The sequence below is a fragment of the Sorex fumeus genome, unplaced genomic scaffold, assembly GCF_029834395.1.
Source record: "Sorex fumeus unplaced genomic scaffold, SorFum_2.1 ptg000044l, whole genome shotgun sequence".
NCBI lineage: Eukaryota > Metazoa > Chordata > Mammalia > Eulipotyphla > Soricidae > Sorex > Sorex fumeus.
Window position 1 is genome coordinate 76107636 of NW_026606101.1, and position 15626 is coordinate 76123261.

The following is a 15626-nucleotide window of genomic DNA, read 5'->3' on the forward strand; positions in this document are numbered from 1 at the left end:
GAAGAGGTCCACGTTCTGACCCTTGTTTGAGGAGATGAGACCCTGTCTTGTCCCAGGACTCTGTGCACACAGAGCTCCCCCTCTGGAGGGCCAAGCCCTTTCAGGACCTTCCCCTCAGGGGTCCACATATGTATGGCCTAGACACATCTGGGTACTCAGGGGCTCTGAGGTTATTTCTGGGATCCTGTAACTCCCTAAGGGATACTACATTGAGTCTACAAAACCATTCTAATGCCTCAGAGGTTTCCATTGGGGATGTTAAGAAGTCCAGAAATGCCGCCTGCATACAGAATTTACTGCCTTATCAATATGATAAATTGTTCTTCCCCAAAAGGTTAAGTATGCACAATTTAACCTTCTGTGTCCTATACTTATTTTTGTTTTGGTTTTCTCAATAAAGCAAAATTTATTTTTCTGTTTTTTTAAAAATGTTTTTATTTATTATTTTTTATTAAATCTCTGCGAGATAGATGCTTACAAAGCTGTTTGTGATTCGATTTCAGTCACACAGTATTTCTGTTTTTAAGAGAAACCCTTTTCATCTCTGCACCCCATCAGGCCTGCAAGTCTGGGCCTGGGTCTTGGCGCCCCCTGCAGCCCGGTCCCCACCCTGCAGGGAGAGTCTCTGCACTCTTGGTGTCTCTAACACAGGATTGAATCCTGGAACTTCAGTTCAGAAGCCTTGTTCACGAGTCATATTCTTTTCTGGGCATCTTGTTTTGGTTTTGAGCCACACCTGGCAGTTCTGAGGGCATACATTTGGCTTTGTGCTCTGGAATTTTTCAGGTAGATGCATCCTAGGAAAATACTGGCAAATCAAGTAGTTATATTTCTAAAAATTGAAAGGTGACACTGAGTGTTCTTTGCTGAGATTATGTAAAATAACACAATAAACACTTAATTCATTCAAATAAAAGCCATCAAGTAAAAGAGAATTTAAGTCTTTAAGTAAAGACTTTAATATAAACAAATATATATTACATTGATTAAATTTATGAAGACTTTTTCAAAACCCAGGCATAAGTCTAACACAGCTGCAAACAAGTTTATTTTATAACTGTATTAATAGGACAAATATAAATAAATAAATAAATAAATAGCACTGTAGCAGTGTCCTCCCATTGTTTGCTCGAATGGGCCCAGTAACGTCTGCATTGTGAGACTTGTTGTGATTGTGTTTGGCATATCAAATGTGGCATGGGGAGCTTGCCAGGCTCTGTCATGCAGGTGGAATACTCTCGGTAGCTTGCCGGACTCTCCAAGAGGGGCGCAGAAATCGAACTTGGGTTGTCTGGTGGGCCACGTATAAGAGAAACATCCAACCACTGTGCTATTGCTCCAGACCACCCACACATTTTTATCCAGTAAAGCGCATGATCCAAGGTCTTGGGGCAAAACTACGTCAACCTATTTGCTCAAGTAAGAATGAAACCCATGGAAAAGCCACACTTAGAGTCTGAAATGTAGGGTTGGGTCAGCACAGTGCAGCTTCCCCCTCTGGCCCCTCCAGTATTTACTCACTGGCCAGGCCGCACATGGCAGTGCCCAGGACTGACACCCACAGGGGGTCGGGCAGTATCTGCTGGGTGCGGGGCGAGAGTCTCTGGGTCTGATCTCTGGCTCTGGGTCCCGTGTTCCGGCGTCCTGTCCTCTGGCTGTGGTGGGGCGGATTGCACTCCTCGAGGCCTGCGGGTGGTCCCAATATGCCCCCAGCTGAGGGGCTCCCTTGGGCTGGGTGAAGGGGGAGACTGGCCTGACACAGGCCGCTGCCCCTGGCCTCCGAGTTGGTCGTGGTGGCTCTGGCTCTCCAGGGACAGCGGGCCCAACACGAGCCCCGGGCCTCGCCCCCACGCGCTCCTGGCCAGCTGAGGCGGAAGGGTGTGGGCAGGACACATGGCGCCCCACGTGCCCCACGCGCCTCGCAGCCCGGCAGCTACCTGCTGTTGGCCAGCGCTGTGGTCTTGCTGCGGGTACTGCTCTTGCGACCCTGCGGGCAGGCGCCCCAGGCCCAGCCCTGGCCACCCTCACCTCAGTCCTCTCCCTGGCCTCTGCGCATCTCCCCGCCCGGCAGATGTTCCAGCCCTGCTTGACACAGAGGTACCTGCAGCCCATTCAGCCCCGCCGCGTCCTTCCCACCCACCCGCACCAACCGCCTGGGCTTGGGGCTTACAAATGATGAATACGCTAAAATAGTTAAGTTTTATTGGACACATGACTTGAACTCTGACTTTTTCAGTGATGCACAAGAATATTCTTTAATGAGATTTACTTAGAGAAATGCAAGGGGGAGAGAGAAAGAGAGAGAGAGAGAGAGAGAGAAAGAGAGAGAGAGAGAGAGAGAGAGAGAGAGAGAGAGAGAGAGAGAGAGAGGAAGAGTAGTAGCGGGGAGCAGCCAGTACCTGGCGCAGGAGCCCTGGACGGTTCTGGAACCACAGTTCCTGCTTCCTGCCCTCAGGAGCTGTTTCCGGGTCAGGCGGCAAAGGTCGGGCAGCCCCCTCTGACCGATCCTCTCTGGGCCCTACAACCCCCGACAGCCTGAGTCAGGCGCGGCCGGGGACGTATCAGCAGGAGCCGGTGTCCTCTTGGGCCTGTCCGGGGGCTTCCTGTGTCCATCCCGGACTGCGGGGGCCACGTGGGCAGCGCTGCCCATGGCCTCCCCCCTGCCGAGCCGGACCCAGATCCTCGTCTGAATCAGGCTCAACCCGAGGTGCTCCTCGGGGCCCCGACACTCTGGGTCCGTCTCCCTAACAGTCACCCCAATACCGTGTCCCTCCGACCCGATGGGAATGTCATCAGGGGTGTCTGGAGGTCACTGTCCCATCTCCCTGCAGGTATCTCGCGCATGGGGGGGGTCCCCCTGGTCAGCCCCAAGACCCCAGACGCTCAGCGCTGAGTGGGCTGTGCTGAGATGTGTCCAGTCAGGGGGGATGCTGCCCAGCCACTGCTGTGCTTCTTCATCAGCGTGGTCTGTCCTCTCCCCGAACCGGATCTGGGCTGAGTCCACAAGTGCACAGAGACACCGGTGGAGGGGACCAGGATGCCTCAGAGACCCTCTCAGACGCCCAGAGTCCTCCTCAGCCCACAGGGCGCCTGCTGCGCCTGGGGGTGCTTCCCTGTGAGGGGAAAAGGGGCGTGGGCTCCCCCTGAGGGCCCTGGACCCCTCAGTCCGGGACAGGAGACCTTCACCGAGGGCCATTCTCAGTGGGAGACAAACATGTAGGCCTGTAACGGTGTGGGTTCATGTAGGAGGTTTGTGGGGAGGGTCTTTGGGGTAGGTAGGAGGGTGTACTTTTGTGACCTGTTCTCAGGGAACACATTTTTCTGTATTAACTCGGTGTACCTGATTGATGTGGATATTCATGAGGAGGAATCAGAGCTGAAGACCTGTCCCAATCTGAGGGAGATCAGGTGGGTGACGCAGGGTTCAGTGCTCACCGAGTGAGGAGTGTCCAAGTCCATGACGGTGCTTATTTGTGAGCCTGGCCCCTGCCTTGTCCCTGAACTCTGAGCAGACAGAGCTCCTCCCCTGAGGGACAGACCCGCCAGGCCACTCCCCTCAGGTGACCCACCTCTGAGGAGCAGAGAAACCAGGAGTCCTGACCTAGGGGTTATATCAGAGTTTGGATACCGCCATGCCCCATGTTTGAGAGTTAGAACTGTCCCAATAGGAATCATTTCTATCAGTAAATTAATCGTGTCACCAAGCTCTGTAAGCTTGTAGAGCCCCAAGTAGTACTTGAAATTGTCTTTGAATTATTGTCATATTTTTTGTTGTTGTTTTTGTTTCATTTTCCCAATACCAGGTATTTATGAAGACTTGAGCCTGCCATGCACAAAATCCCTGGGATAATTTCATTTTTTTAAACTGAATCAGGGAAACCCAGGACCTGAGTTAATACCCACCCACCCCACTGTGCCTGCTGCTGGGCTGCAACCTTTGTGGGGACCTGAGCATACCCTGCTGCTCAGTCTCCTTCCATTATTTCAGCGACCAATTGCCTTGGAATATCTGGATCTGGAGGTTCCTTGAAGGGACAGTGAACCAGGTCACTGTCTCCACCTCATTCCTCTGTGGGTCCCTCAGTGCGCCTCTGCTCTTAGCACCCAGAAATCATTTCCCTCCCTGCTCCTGGGGCAGGAGCGATAGCACAGCGGGTAGGGCGTTCGCCTTACAAGCGGCCAACATGGCCGACCCGAGTTCGATTCCTCCGGCCCTCTCGGAGAGCCCGGCAAGCTACCGAGAGTATTTGATATGCCAGACACAGTAACAACAAAGTCTCCAATGGAGACGTTACTGGGCCCGCTCGAGCAAATCGACGATCAACGGGAGGGCCTTTACCTTTACCTTTACCTCCTGGGGCTGAACTCGTGTGTAGTCCTCAGTTGGGGCGACCCCTACTGGGGACTCTCTGGGACCTGTAGGACTGCACATACTCCCAACACTGCCTCCATCTGCCTCTATTGCGCCCTAACAGGGAAACAGGCTCCCACTGTCCATCAACTGTCCGTCAGGGAGCTTAGCTGGTCCAAGGCCTGAAACACAGTCACCATGACCTGGGAGAATACTGCAGATGCGAATATGATGCACTGCCAGGATCGAGTCCAGGTCAGGCTCAGACACAGTCTGTCTAAGGCTTGAGCAAGTCAGGCTCCGCAGGAATCCGTTTCTGCCCAATCTTCACTCACAGTCCAGATGAGGGCTGTCCCAGAGGAAACTATGCATCTCACACAGAATTTGCACATCCACAAGAAGGACATCAGAAGTCCATGAATAGTTTGTGGGATTCAAATGATTTAATATGAAAGTAAACACCAAATAATTCATCCATGAAAGAATTTCATCTGTTTTTTAATGTTTCTACTGACATGGTAAAATTTTCCCAGTCATGTCCCATATGATTTTGAACCTGCAAAAATCCTGACTGTAGGTATCCAGCGGATATATTAGCTGATTATACACAAAAACTATCATAATCCCTGAAAAGAAGTTTCTTTGATATATTATGCAGAAGAGAATTAACTTTGATCCATGGCTTTGTTTACTATTATCAACATTGTCATTGGAATAATTAAGGTAGAATTATCCATTGTTAGCAATGTGAAACCTGTATACCAGGACAATAATAATTCTGCAATATTTTCCCAGCTTTGCAGAGACATTTGCTAGCTGATGTCCCTGGCATAAGTCACTTGATCCCTTGACTTCCCATTAATCATCTATTTGCTTGAGCGGGCGCCAGTAACATCTCCACTCATCCCTGTCATGGGCTAGTGTAGCCCAATGGTGTATGTTAATTCTAGGAAAAGTAAGAGCCTCAAACCTATAGTTCAAGGTCTTGACAAAGTCTGACCATCTTGTAGGTGGGTGGTCACGTGGTCTTTTGACATCCCATGGAATCCAGTTGGTAACGGCTCTAGTCCAGCGGTTGTCTCCAAATCTCATTACGTGTCCAGCCCATCTGATTTTCAACACCTTGGCAAACGAGACAGCATCCCTGATTCTTGACCATTGACAGAGGTTGGAACTCCGGATTCTTTCTCTTATTTGAATGAAGGATGATACTCCAAGCATAGCTCTTTTGATTCCTCTTTGGGAGACCCGAATAGCATTCGCAACCTGTTTTCCTAAGGCCCAGGTCTCTGAGGCGTATGTTAATGCAGGAAGAAGAGTGGAATCGAAGAGATGTGCCCGGAGCTGGAGGTTCTTCATCCTATTAACTATTTCTCCAACGCTCTTGAAGGCGTTCCAAGCTGCTCTCTTCCTCCTGCGCAACTCAGGTGCTAGGTCATTTGTCATGTTGACTTCTCAACCTAGGTACACATAACTGTTGCATTTGGAGATGGTCGTTCCATTGAGAGAGAATGGAACATCAGAAACGAGACCGTTTCTCATAAGAAACAGTCTTATGAGAAACTCTCGTTCCTGGCATAAGTAAGAGAGAGATTTTCTTCACAGTAGTCACCGCTCAGCATTCCTCTCTGCCGATGGCTGGAGGTGGGTTTTCACTGTGTATAATTAGGGAAATTTCCACCCTGTTGTTTAATTGCTCTAGACCAGCATTGTGTTATTGAAAAAATGCTTCCCAGGGAAATGTGTTCTGTGTTCAGGAATAAGTAAGAACTTTAGGATAACGAGGCCAGTGTTTGTTGCCTTGAAAACTTGCGAATTTTGGGGTGACATCTGAGAGTGGCACCATGTAGAAAGAAATGAAGGTAAAACTGAAACACTGGACTATGATAAGCAGCAGCGTAATACCGAGGGACCCACATACGAGTCTGTTCTTGGGCACAGACGAGAAAAATGAATAAGGCACTATCACAGAAGCTTCATTTCTGGACTTGAGCCCCCTGAGAATGTGCCTCTGCCCATCATAGATTTGTGTTGGCACACATGTTCTCGAAGCTGGCCCTCAGTTAGGGTCTTTGCCTTCTTGATCCTCCTTGGCCTCTGTTGGAGCAGATTTGTGTTCATATTTGGAACAAAATTCCTACGGGTTATCTAAGCATCAGTGGGGCTTTGGGCGGGCAATGTTCCCTTTGTTGAGGAAACCAAGGGTGACATAGTGTGGGTTCTGAGCTTACTCCCTGATTCATAAATCCTTAAGTCCTGCCCCCCGCGCCTGGCTGTCATCTCTGGGGTCCCTTGGAGGGGGGCGGGTTGAGTTTCCCTCCCTGCCCCGAGCAGAGCCCCGGCAACCAAAGACCTCCAGAACCAGGCACAACCATGCTGAGACCATGCTCCACAAGCATGAAGGTACCGGCAGAGGAACAAAGGCATGCAGGTCCCGGGGCTGAGATCTCCAAGCCTGCTTGGATCGGGGCTGAGCATCCTCCACCCAGATTCTCCATCTTCCAGTAGGCAGGGGTCACACCCACCAACTGGCCCCTGGTGCTGCATAATCCCATCAACGACCAAGACCCAGAGACTATAAAACCCAGCTCCCGAAAGAGAATAGTGCAGAGTCTCCTGCCCCCACACCTGGATGTTCTCGCCGGGGCTCCTTGGAGGAGGCGGGTTGAGTTTCCCTCTCCACCCCCAGCAGAGCTCCAGCAGCTGAAGACCTCCAGAACCAGCCACCACCATGCCGAGACAACTCTCCACATGCATGAAGGTACCAGCAGAGGAACAAAGGCATGCGGATCCCAGCACTAAGATCTCCAAGCCTGCTTGGATCGGGGCTGAGCATCCTCCACCCAGATCCTCCATCTTCCATTAGGCAGGGGTCACACCCACCAATTGGCCCCCCCCGGCTCCGTGTAATCCTATCAACTGCCAAAACCCAGAGAATATAATACTCAGTTCCCAGAAGCATCTTATTATCTCATTCTTACTTTGGACATCCTGGCAGGCTACCGAATGTAACTTGCCCACACTGCAGAGTCTGGCAAATTCCCTATGGTGTACTCAATATGTGAAATATCAGTAAGAATGATAGGTCTCATTCTCCTAACCCTGAAAGAGCCTTGAATATGGCACTTTTTAAAATCTCAGGGCTAGGGCGAAGGAGACATTACTAGTGCCTGCTTGAGGCAATCGACGAACAACAACTACTCTAAGTTGTGGGTATTTTAAAGAAAAAATTGACTTGTTGGGACTGCATAATAAGAAAAACTTATACTACTTCTTCTACTGCCCCCAGATGTCAGGGAAGACTGTGGGCAAACACGCATGTGGCAGGCATCTCATGGCCTCTATCATGTCTGCATGGACACATCATGGAAACTAATGGAAGATGTGCTTATTTCTCCAAGTAGCAATTCTCTAGTTTTTAATTCATGGGTTTTGCCAAACTCTTTTCTCTAGGTTCTTAAAACTACGCTCAATGTTAACGGTAAGTGTTCATGTGTTTCTCCCTGGGTGTCTGTCCTCTCTGCCTACAGATACCAAGTAGAGTTGTTTGGTTATTCCTTTTACATCTCAAAATACTTCCAAAATGGTCTCAGTAAATGGCATTTATTTCCTAGGAATTTTATGGCAGGTGAATTAAGGTGCCACACCCTTTAAATTGGAAGTGTTGAATTCTGGCATTGCCAACAGGATCCCCTGAACCTTGCTCAGGAACCACTGCTGCTGTCGCTTAGGGATCAGCCCTTCCGCACACATCCCCCTGGTGCCCCTGCACTCTCCGAGTGAAGCATCTCTTCAGCATGGCCATGACGCCTCCAAGGTCAGGGGTCACAGGGGCAGAGGGAGAGGCATGCATGGTTCACTCTATTGCATAATGGTCACAGAGAAAAGTCACAGCGAGGTTGGGACAGGACATGGACGCGCTCTCATTACCCAACACCCCTCACCCCAGTGCTGTGAACCCAGTGGGTTGAACCCCTCACCCCAGTGCTTCCCCTTGACCCATGCTATTCCTACCCCCATGCCTCATCCCTTCCTCATGCTCTCTGCAGTGCTTCCTATTTGTGTAAGTGTGTGTAGGGTGTGATGACGGAGACTCACTCTCAATAGCCTCCCACTATAGGGATATATAATGGCTTTTTATCATGACTAAAGGTGTCTTGGATTACTATCAATCCTGGATTTTTAAAATAGGTCACGCGAGCTTTCTAGAAGGAGGGAGAAAATGAGGAAAAGCTGTTCTCATCTTACATGAATATCAAAGAGAAAGCTATACAAATAATAACAAACAGGAAAGTACTGATTAATACTCACCCTGCCAGTCGAGTATGAAATCCTAGGGGCCTGGTGGGGTGAGTGTGGGGGACAGGGAGGACATATCACAGGGAGGGGGTTGGGAGTGTGAGGATATCACTGAGAGTGGAGCTGCTCTGGGAGCGACGGGGAAAGGTCCTAGGAAAGACGCTGGAAGTGGGCATGAGTGGGAGTGGGGGGGTTGATGGGGGCTGAGTGTCTTTGTGCTGTGACAGAATATTGGCCTGTGTGGGTTTCTAGCACATGGTGACCCTCTTTGCCCCTGGTGGGGCTGAGACCTTTTCCCAGGTGGCTCTCAAGTGCCCTCTGGTGGTCGGCAGCGCCCTTGCAACCCCTTCCCCAAGGAGAAGGGAATCCTTCCTGTGTCCACGTGGGGGTCACTCTGCCTGAATCACATTACAGCTCACAGAGACCTTAGAGTAAGTCTGGGTTACAGAGAAAGGCCTGGATAGGGGGAGTCCTGCAAAGGGTCACGGTATAGAGGTGGAAATGCTAAGAAATAAATAACTTGTAAAAATCAATGTCACTGTCAGTAGTTTACAAGGATGTTTGATTCATTGACCAGTAGAATTGCCAAGTCTCATTAAGGAGATTTGGAATATAAGCAGGGAATATGACATCTTGTGAAAATTTGAATAACAAATATCTGTGATCAGAAATACTTCTTGTAGTGTCTTTGAATTCAGTGTTTTGAATATTATCTGAACATTTTTCTCACGAAAATAGATTTTCTCTATAAAGTGTGACACCAACCAGGCCATTTAGGTTCCAATCTAAAATCAGATGCACGAGGAATAAGTGTTATTCCTGCCTCATTCTGGGCATCTCAACTTATCTGCCCCCTGTCTGGGGAAAACACTGAGGGGTCTGGATCTCAGGGTGTAGAATGAGAAGGAATTGATCACTTGATTTCCAGGTTTCCCACGTGCACAGGGCAAAAGATGTGAATAATTAATCATCATTGATGTCTCTTATTCAGACATACATCTCATGGCAATCAATGAGCTTTCTAGCTACAGGATCAGTGTTTTACTTTTATCCAGTGCAGTTGTGATGCCCACAGCATTTTCCTGACCGTAGTCACTAGTGAGTGACAGGGAACCTTCCTGAAGGCCCCTGCAGGCGAGTGCCTAGGAGTGAGCTGAGGGGTGTAGGCTGGAGCTTCACAACTAGTCTTCCTACAGCCCCTCCCTTAGCCCCGCACAGAGGGACACAGCAGAGTGAGGAAAAAGAGGAGGCTCAGGGGTCACAGGTGGTTCTTCAGGTGACCAGGCACCCTGTCATGCGACTCAGCTGAGCCCATCTCTGGGGCTCCCTGAGCACGGAAGTGAGACTCTCTGGGGAGCAGATAGGAGGGCAATGTGCGGGGTCACTGCAGGGAGAGTCAGAGACCATAAACTCCAAATGGCTGGGTGGAAACAGGGGCAGCAGGAAGTGTGAGATCCTGGAGGAAGTTGGTACAGAGATCCTTGCGGGAGATTTGAGAATGGACCTCTCCTGAGAGTGAGTGAAGGCAGGACAGGGGCTCCTGTGTGACCCTGCAGTCACTCTGAGTACAGTGTGGGTTAATTTCTGTGCTGTTAGGATTCCCTTTGGGGGCCTGAACACTCCTGGTCCTTGTGCCCCTCTCTGTCCTGAGCGCCCTCTGGCGACCCTGGAGAGTCCACTGGTTGTGATGGAGAATCCAGAGACAGCGCAGGTGAGGGAGAGGGTCTGGGAGGGGGCCACCAGTGCTGGGCCTGACTCCTGCAAGGTCAGAGCAGACACAGCACCTGGGGCCAAGGAGATTCATTCACTGTCAGTCCCTGCAGTCACTCCCTCCCCTACACCCTGTCACATATGGGACACTCACCCAGGGGGGCTGTCCCCAGGCAGAGGAGAAGACCCCACAGAATCATCGTCTTGACCACAGCTCTGCCTTCCCCAGAGACTCAGTCCTGAGTGAGGAGACAGCTGTGAGCTCCACAGCCCAGAAGGCATTTGACCCTGGAGCCTGAGAGGGATTTGCATGAGGTTACTCAGACTGTTATAAGGGGAAAACTTACTTATCTTGGATCTCCTTGTCCCATTGGGTACTGAACTCATACACCCTGTCTGGTGGATTGAGCACTGGGGCACATTAAAACAGTCATTGGGGCACATTATAACAGTCATAGGGGGATCATGACTTCTCATCTTCATAATCAGAGAAGATGAAAGGATCAAAATTCCCTAATTAGTTCACCTTTTCTCTTTTCTATCTCTCAGCAACTCTAAAATTAAACTTTGTTTCCCTTATTTAAACACCGAGGTTTTCAACTTGTTCTTAACGCAGATGTAATAAGTTTTTTATATTCCACCACCAATCCCACATTCTAGTGACCTTCTTTCCTCAGTGTCCCCATTTCCCCAACCAACACAACAAGCTTGACCTTTCAGCAGGCACATAATCATTTATTCTATGTTACTTATTACAATCAAAAGACTAAGGGAATTATGAAATTACTTCAGTAAAAAGAATATTTGTGCAATTGTTCTATCTCACCTCAGGGTTGTGGAGCCTTTGTCTGAGAATTTACTAAGCTGCTGGTCACTAGTTGAGCCTTCTATAATACTGTTTTATTGTTAAGTTTAGTTGGCTTCTATGTTACTTTCTCATCTAGTTTAGTGGCTGCAACTGGAACTTCAGTTCTGAAGAATCAGGAGGTGTCACTGAGTCCAGAAAGTTTAGGATGTGTAGGACTGGGATGAGTCTGAGAAGACTCTCAGTGAAGCCCTGGAGTTAGACCTTGGGCAGTAGGTGTGGTGGGTCAGTGGGGGTGGGTGCGGCTAATGGGCCCTCAGCAGGGTGGGGACAGGGTCCGTGCCCTGTAGAGCGCCCTCTAGTGTTCAGTCGGGGTCGGTGTGTCCGGGAATTCCAGCTGCTGGGCTGCCCTTCCTGGGAGAGGTCTGGTGGGTGAGTGGGCATGAGGCAGCTGTGGGCGTGGGTGCGGCTGACTAATATTCATATCTAAGATTTGATTAAAACTCTCTTTCTGTCTGAGATGCCAAAACAAACCCAAAGGACAGACGTGTTCCTCTCAGACCCCACTGCTTTCTAGGACAGAACTACGGTGGTTACTGATAAGCCACGAGACAGAGTGTATGAAGGGTTTGAACCCTGACTCAAGGATTGATGGTTTAGAGTTGGGGCCTGCTGGGCTATTCCCTGGAGCAGACAACTCTTATAGATTATATTTCAACAAATTCCAACACATATTTTAAAATTGTTCTTCAGTCTCTAGTTTTCTTTAATCTTCTTAATCACACAAAGAATGTCAGACCTCCCAACTTTGACTGGAAATCGGTATGTTTCTGTTCATTCTGTCTGTCGTGTTACCCTGAATTATCCGTGCCTGAGTTTCTTGCTGTGCTTACCTTGTTACCCTCCATAATGCCACAGTCCATTGCTGTTCCTCCATCAACTGCCTCTGACAAAGTGTCAAATTCTTTGTGGCATCTGAGGGGTATTGAAGAAGTATCAAGTAGAATTTCTATGGCCTGTAATGGCCCCTGTCCCTACCCGCACCCAGAGTCAGAGCAAACCCTCCCCTGAGTGTGTCCATTTTCCTTAGGACAGTACTGCATTCCTCTAAATGGCTGATCCTCAGGCAGGACACAGGAACTGTGAGCTAGAAATCAGGGTAGGGGACTCAGCGTACCCCCCTCATCCTGTGGGGACCTGAGTGGGAAGGGGGCAGTTCCCACAGCCCTGAGCTTTCCCCTAGGGTGAGAGGGGTCAGTCACTCTCAGGAAGCCCTAACCTTTGGCTTCTTGTAGGATAATATTGGTTTGTCATTTCTCCCTGGCCACAGGGAGCTTAGGGTTGTTGGGTTACACCATTCACAGTGCTTCCAAGGCACTCTCATTCGTGTATGTTTATCTTTAACCTCTTTTTTGTGCTTTCTTCCCCCAACCAATTAATCACCATTTTCTCCTAAGCAGTACCTGTGACTCATGAAGTCAAATTCTTCAGAAATCACTGATTTCTGATTTGTAAGTGAAATATTCGGTTCTCCTTCTCTTATGTCCTTTTGCATAGTTTGTGTCAGAGCAATGCCCTTTTTTGTATAGGCACAAGAAGTCAGTTAATGTTATGCTTTTGTAAGTTGGTAGTTAATTGACTTTGAATGATATTCACTCCTGGCCATCTGTTCTCTCGACTTAAGCCTCAGTTCCCCCTACTTTCTAGCACCCCAAAAGCAGGGTCCAACAAGGAACTGGATGGACCCAGGGCAAGCTGTGAGCTACCCTGGCATTGAAATGAGCCAGGCCAAATGCCATACTTAAATACTAATTAAGAGCAGGTCATGGACAAATTCTACCATGATCCAAAGAGTAACAATGGATAAGCACCCTGCTTAGGGTTTAAAAAGACTAATCTGGTCTGAGCCTCCGACCAGGGCTCCGGCAGCCAAAGAACTCCAGGACCAGCCACCACCATACTGAGACAACTCTCCGCACACATGAAGGTACTGGCAGAGGGACAAAGCCACGCGGGTTCCGGGGCCGAGATCTCCAAGCCTACTCGGATCAGGGCCGAGCATTCTCCACCCAGATCCTCCAAATTCCAGTAGGTGAGGGTCACACCCACCAACTGGCCCCCTGGTGCCATGTAATCGCATCAGCGGCCAAGACTCAAAGACTATAAAAACCAGCTCCCGGAAGAGAACAGTGCAGTCTCCTGCACCCGCGCCTGGCTGTCCTCGCTGGGGCCCCTTGGAGGGGAGCGGCTTGAGCTTTCCTCCCCTCCCCGACCAGGGCTCTGGCAGCCAAAGACCTCCAGGACCAGCCACCACCATGCTGAGGCCACTCTCTGCACACTTGAAGGTACTGGCAGAGGGACAAAGCCACACGGGTTCCGGGGCCTAGATCTCCAAGCCTACTCGGATCGGGGCTGATCATCCTACACCCAGATCCTACAAATTCCAGTATGCCAGGGTCACACCCACCAACTGGCCCCCTGGCACCGTGTAATCCCATCAGCGGCCAAGACTCAGAGACTATAAAAACCAGCTCCCAGAACCGCGCAGCCACATTTGTGGCTGTGTTACATCTTATTATGACATCTCATTATCTCATTCCTATTTTAGACAAATTGGCAGACTACTGAATGTAGCCTGCCCACATGGCAGAGTCTGGCAAACTCCCCGTGGCGTACCCAATATGCCAAATACCAGTAACAATGATGGACCTCATTCTCCTAAAGAACCTTGAATATAATCTCAGCGCTAGGATGAAGGAGATGTTACTGGGACCTCTCGAGGCAATCGACAAATAACAGGATGATTTGTGATTTGTGATTGTGAATCTGGCCTGAGCACTGGAGTCTGAGATCTATAGCTTAATGTATGTCTTACTGTGTCCATAAAATGACTAATATTAAGAAATAGATTTAAGATAAATGTTTCAATGGTTATTGGACTAAGGAAAGGAGAAACACACCCCTAGGAGGTATTCGGCCATTGAGCAGATCTCGCTGCAGGAGATCAGGAAGGGCTTTCATATGTTGATTGTGCTACCTAGACCTAGGTATGATTGCCACCCCCAATGCTCCGAGGTTGGATGCTAGATCTGAGCTGCAATACAGGAATGAGGGGCAGCATGAGACTGGAATGTGGAGCTTGGTGAGACTGGAACAGGTGCGTGGGGAAAAGGGAATAAACGGGAAATGATCACCAACAGGCTTGGCCCTCTTTCCTCCTTTGTCCGCCCGTTGCTATTGGCCATCCCAGGAAGGGTAAGTGGGTAAGTGGGCGAGACCACCAAATGCAGGTGAGAGAGAGCCACGGGCTTAGTTTTTTTTTTTTTTGATTGCACAATTTCTGACCAGGTCAAGAGCCCCTAAATATTCTGCCTTTTAAACCCAAATAGGACCCACCCCCATATTCCAGGGAGCCAAGGAGAATGGTCAGAGAATCTTCGATCTAAATAGTCCCTGAGGAACTCTAGACAAGGAGCCCTTTAACCTCCTTCTGCACCTGTTGCTGTGTTGACCCAGAGTGCAAAGTGAGGTAAGTCCCAGGAACCTGCATATCCACCCTCTGTCCCCCTGAGGAAGGCATATGTCTGGGATCCCACCCACTTCCCACCCTGGGTCCCACACACATAACTCTGTGTCCTTGTGACCGCTGGGCTCAGGGCACAGAGGACGGTGCCCTTGGCTGTGTCCCTGGGATGGGTCACCGTGGGGGTTGTGTGTAGTCTGAGCTTGAGCAGGACCAAAGGTACCGTCCACTCCAGCCCTTCCCTGGAGGTTGGTGATCTGGCAATGCCACAAGCAGAGGGTTTGCTGGGAGCCCAGAGACAGGACAGTGAGGCTGAGTGTCTGTGTGGGCTTTTCTCTTCCTGATCCATCTCTTCCATAGTCGGGATCAGATTCTGAAGATTCCTGTGGTCAGGGGGAACAGTGGACACCCCTGTCAGACTGTCCCCCATGTGAAAACTTCCCAAAGATGCTCACAGGTGTAGCTGTCATCAAGAGAAGTTACAGAGAAATTCAGTGTCTGTGGGGCTGAGATTTGACTCTCAGAGACTGTCCCTGAGGGGCCCCTGCCCTGAGAGCAGAGGGACTGCGTTTCCCAAGAGTCCAGGGGTGAGCAGCAGTGGACAAACTGTGCATGGAGGGGCAGGAGTCCACGGCTGGTCCCTCCCCTCTGGGCTCTGCTGAGAGGAGGCGCTGGGTGGATCCTGGTGGACGTGAGATCTGAGTTTCCTCCCCAGGGGTCTTTCTTCTAGAGCAGGAGTGGCTGTGACAGGGCGTCCGAGGACACGGGGCTGTGCCCGTCAGCACAGAAAGACTCGTGCTCTCCAGGGCGCTCTGTGAGCACTCTGCAGACACGGATGCGAGCTCACCCTGCAGCGGGGCAGCCTCTCCCTATCTCCTCCCGGCCCGAGTCCCAACCCTCCTGGGCCCCTGCTCAGCTTTTCTCTCTCCCGTCAGCCC